Source organism: Camelus dromedarius, unplaced genomic scaffold, assembly GCF_036321535.1.
Source record: "Camelus dromedarius isolate mCamDro1 unplaced genomic scaffold, mCamDro1.pat HAP1_SCAFFOLD_197, whole genome shotgun sequence".
In the NCBI taxonomy this organism is placed as follows: Eukaryota; Metazoa; Chordata; class Mammalia; order Artiodactyla; family Camelidae; genus Camelus; species Camelus dromedarius.
This window is the reverse complement of record NW_026989761.1, coordinates 1,072,572-1,077,800: the sequence shown is the minus strand read 5'-3', so window position 1 is coordinate 1,077,800 and position 5,229 is coordinate 1,072,572. Positions and strand designations below refer to the sequence as shown.

The 5,229-nt window shown below is 40.7% G+C and overlaps 1 long non-coding RNA gene across 1 annotated transcript; it reads left to right on the top strand.

Annotated features, from left to right (window-relative positions):
* The first annotated feature begins 856 nt into the window (after window positions 1-856).
* Window positions 857-4,088, top strand: LOC135320585 (uncharacterized). Its single transcript, XR_010379787.1, has 2 exons — window positions 857-1,363; window positions 2,576-4,088. It is a non-coding gene; the product is annotated as an uncharacterized LOC135320585 (long non-coding RNA).
* The last annotated feature ends 1,141 nt before the right edge of the window (window positions 4,089-5,229 follow it).

Below are 5,229 nucleotides of genomic sequence, written 5' to 3'. Positions count from 1 at the left end.
TTTATAGTGTCTTGTCTACGTGTTTAAGTCTTTAAGCCATTTTGAATTTATTTTTGTGTATGCTGTGAGGGAGTAGTCTAACTTCATTCATTTACATGCAGCTGTCCAGTTATCCCTACACCATTTGCTGAAGAGGCTGTCTTTACTCCATTGTATGTTCTCACCTCCTTTGTCAAAGATTCAATGACCAAAAGTTTGTGGGCCTATTCTTGGTAATTTTGTTTATCCGTTCATTGATGGATGGATATTGTTTGTAACCTTTGTCTACTCTGAATGATACTGCCATGAATATTGATGTGCAAGTTTTTGTGAGAATATGTTTTCATTCTGTTGGCTGTAGAGTTGGCCCGCCATATCTGTAATTTCCACTTCATGGATCCAGATGGCTGATTGTAAAGGGACTCGAACATCCTTGGATTATGGTATCCAGGGTGGGGGGTTCCTGAAACCAACCCCCCGAGGATACTGAGGGATGACTCTACATGTAGGAGTGGAATTGCTGAGCCATATAACTCTAACCTTTTGAGGAAACACCAGACTTCTCCAAAGAAGCTGCACCATTGTCCCTTTCCACTGGCCGCAAATGAGGTATCTCTGCCTCCTCAACGACACTTGTTATTGTCCATGTTTTGATTAAAACCGTCCTAGTGGGTGTAAAATGAGAACTCATTTTGATTTTGATTTGGCTAGTGATGCTGAGCTTCTTTTCATGTGCTTATCGGCCATTTGTGTATTTATTTAAATCCTTGGCAAATTTAAACATTGGGTCGATTTTCTTTGTATTGTTCAGTTGTAAGCATTTTTTATATATCCTGAATAATATTCTCTTCTTAGATACATGCTTTGCAAAATTTTTCTCCTATTCTGCAGATTGTCCTTTCACTTTAGTTTTTTTAAGCATTAAAACAATTTCTTTACAGGGGAGGTAATTAGATGTATTGATTTATTTTATTTTTTTTGCTAAGCATGTACTCTGTCACTTGATATACCCCCTTCCCCTGTCATTTCACTTTCTTGATGATGTAATTTGTAACAAAAAGGTTTTAACTTTCATGAAGTCCAGTTTATCTGCTTTTTTCTTCTATCACTTGTGCTCTTCGTATTGTATCTAGGAAACCAAAGCCTATCCTAGGACCACAAAGATTTATACTGTGTCTTCTTTTAGAAAGTTTATAGGTTTAGTTTTTACGTTTCTGTCTGTGATCAATTTTGAATTAATTTTTATTTATTTAAAATATGGGGGTCCAGATTCCAGATTCATTCTTTTGCCTGCAGATACTCAGCACTCCCTGCACCATTTGTTGAATAGACTATTCTTTCAATGGAGTGTTGTTGACACCCTTGTGGAAAACTGACTGTAAATGTAAGTTTTTCCCCCTGGGTTTTTATTATGTCTCATAGATTTATTTACCCAAACTTATGCCAGTACCATTCTGACTTAGTACTATAGCTTTAGTACCCTTTAAAGTGAGTCCTCCAACTTTTCTCTGCTTTTTCAAGATTGTTTGGCTGACCTGGGCCCCTTGCACTTCCATATGAATTTTGGGATCACTTTTTCAATTTTTGCAAAGAAGTCAGCTGGAATATTGATAAGGATTCCACTGAATATGTAACTCACTTTGGGGAGTCTTAACATTTTTAACAATATTGTCTACCATTCCATGAACATGGGATGTGTTCCATATATGTAGATCTTTTAAGTATTATTTTGTTGATACATCAAAATATTCAATGTACAAATCTTGTAAATTTTTGTTAAATGTATCTCTCATTTTATTTTTAATGCTGTTGTAAATGGAAAGGCTGAGCTTCTTGAGGGTAGGACTATATATTAATTTGTTTATTTCTAGGATTTCTACACAGCAAATACTCTAGGTTTATATTTGCTACATAAATCTATCCACAACTCTTCCCACCCCCGTGTTATAAGAAACCAAGACCCAGGTTAAGCTACCTGAACACCTATGTGGAAGTGAGAAATGAGACCCTTGGGTGGGGCTTTGTGAAGATGATACTGAGAGCTTATTTAGGATGGCTTCATCTTAAATTCCTTTAAACAACACTTTTCGTGTAGTCAGATACATTAAGATCATGCCCTTTTGATGTGCAGAGGAGCTAAGACTATCATTTTCAAATAATTTCTAGTGAGAGTGTTGTACTTGAAATCAAATTTGCATCAATATTTGAAGATATATGTTTCAGGAATTTTGACTAAAGAACACCTGTCTTTATTCATTAATGACAACTAAATTCTCAAGCAACATGTAAGAGTTTGAGCAAACTGCCCCAGCCCCGTAGTGCTGGTTGGCTGCAGCTGTAACTGGAGTCAGTGCTTACCTCTCCCAGCACGCTTGGGCTGATCTGCTCAAAGGTGTTCGTCCAAATGTTTGTCTGTAGTCTGTTGGACAAAGCCATAAAACATTGAGTTAAGGTTGCTGGAATGCAATATATTCCTATTAATATTAAGTAAGCACATATTGAGTGCTTACTGTATGTTGGGAATTGTCCCTCAGCCTCACATGTATATTATTTCACTTAAAACTTCATATATTTCCTTGTTATTCTCACTTTACAGATAAGGAGACTGAGAATTAGGTCTTCTGTATTTTGGATGGAGCTCATTATCAATGACAGGAAGTTGTAAGGAAAAAGATATTGATTCATCCTGAGAAAATATTTTTCTGACCGTCAGCAGTGAAGAGGGTGAACACTGAAGAAGGTGATCATTGTTTGAGTGAGACGAGCCCCGGATTGTACGGAGTCAGCATCCCTGTCCTGGACACGGCACGTGTAGATCTGTGTGGTGGGTGAGGCGGCGAGGCCGCGCAGGGAACGCGGATGCCGGGCCATTGGGCTGTGCTCAGGCCTGGTGGGGCTTTCTCCTAAGGGCAGTGGACCGTCATTGACAGATCTTAAGTAGGGGAGTGGGGTGCTCTCGTAGATCACTTTTGTCTTGTAGAATGCTTAGAAACATTTAGAAGGCTCTGCAGGAGGTGATGTGATGAGTCAGATTAGGGTGGCTGCCAGGTGTAGGAGTGTAGAATTTTCAAGTGGTTTTCAGTCCCAGTTTTGTGGCTGAGTAGCTGTGTCACTTTGGATGATGCACTCAAGGAAGTAAACAATTTATCTAATCAATTGAAGAAGTGATGTACCGACCTCCCAGGACTGCTGTGGCGATCCAGTGAGATAACGTGTGCACAGTGTGCAGCGTGGTCCCCAGCACACAGTCAGTGCTGAGTGAGTGCCAGTGAGTACCTGGTAGGTCAGGTGTGGGTGGTGGGACTCGGTGACTGAGGAAATCTGGGCCCTGAAGGTGGGGTCCAGTCACATCTGTGAGTGATGGGCCTGAGCTGGGAGAGGCAGGGAGACCTTGCCCCCCGACCAGGGGCCCTGGGTAGGACGGCTATGGGAGGAGCACCGTGAAGTCAGCTCTTTGCAGGTGGAGCTCGAGTTGCCTTTGAGACATCTAAGTGCATTGTCATGAGCTCAAAGAGGAGGTCTGGGCCCGGGCTGTGAATTTTCCTATAATCTTAATCCCTGAGGACGCCGAGGTATTGATCATTGAACGTGAAGACATACTTTACAGGACAAGTGAATAGTATTATCATCTCTGTCATCAAAGCTCACATCTCTTTATTCATCACAAGTTTGCTATTGGGTACTTACAGAGCTCACTTCACCGCCATCCCCTGGGCTCAGGCTCCACAGTAAAGAGCTGGTGAGCCTCCCTCTTTTCCAGAAGAAGACACATTTAGCTGGTAGAATTCTGTACCTCGCCAGACTTAGAATTTTAGTTTGTTTTTTTAATTCTATTTTCTGTTAGCCATCTCCTGACAGGAGAGACGTTTTACCTCATGGGCATATTTCAATTAGCTGTTACTGAGAATTGCTGATCTGATCCATAGTGTAAGTATTATATTAACCTTGTAGAGTATTTATCATTTTTCTGTCTTTGCCCTTTAATTTTGTATGCCCCTTGAAGTCTCTATCCTATTTGGGGCCTTATTTTTTTTAATTAAAAAATGTCTATTTGCAGTTAAGAAAACAAAAGAAAAGAAAAAATACACATGATAGCTAAACTTAGAAAATATCTAGTGTGTTTTCTGTCTCGGCAACGGAGGGTTCTAGAAACTCGTGAAAACCTTCATTACACAAGTTTCTTAAAATGCTGATTAAGAAATAAAACCTTCTTTCTTCATCTTTCAAGCTGCACAGCTAATTGTGAAGAAAGTGAGGGGAAATCCTCAGAAGCCAAGACAAACCAGAAAGCAGGGGTTCTGGGTGATACACGAGCCTTAGAAGCCCTGGGGTGCCTGTTGGCTCCTGTACTGAGTTTCAGTTGCCTTGACAGGAGGGTAGGAGGTGAACCCGAGTCCTCTCACACTGGGAGTTGGATGACTGATCATATGTAAGGCCAAGCCCATCCCGAGAAGCATGGTTTACAAAAGGGTTAACTATGAAAAAAAATTCCACAAGGTAAGACAGTAAGGAAAGTCAATTTTTTTGGAAGAGGGGAAAAATAACAAATCCAATGTAAGGATATAGTTTAAAGCTCTTCTGGCATGAGAGTAACCACAAACTCCTGGCAGAGAATCACAGCTACTCCTGGAATGAGAAGCTGTGGTTTGAATGAATCAGTGAGCAGCCATTCCGAAAAAGGCCTCCAGAGTCTTGAGGATCAAGATACTTGACTGCAAACACCTGTCTTCCAAGGTCTCAATCAAATAACCAGAAAGGTTTTAAAGGAAAGAAGCCATAATCATAGTTCTATTTCTTAACATTACTGTATGCTAGGAATTCAGAGGTGACTATGGAGTCACCTCTTTTATGGACCTCACTTTCTGTTTGGGGAGACAAACTGACATAGTTGGGGAGCTTGGTGGAGGGAGTTGTTAGTCTGTTGCAATTAGCTAGGAAAGGAGATTAAGAAATCAGTGAAGAGTGGGTGAACTTTTTAGCTGAGGAGAGTCTTGTTCAGTTGGCTTTTAATTGCAGGCTCGATGAGTTTTCACTGGAGGGAATAGAACTTATGGAGGATGGACTTAGCTCAGGCCTCTTTAGAATGGACAAGTGAACCTGGAGAAAGACAGTCAAATCTGTGCAGACATTAAAGTTCACTTGAACGTGCTCCATCCCTGAGCCAAAGATAGGACAAATATGCAGCACTTCTTAAGGACAGAGGAGTGGTTTTTAAGGTTCTCCAAGAATGAAGCCCAGGGAACCGAGATG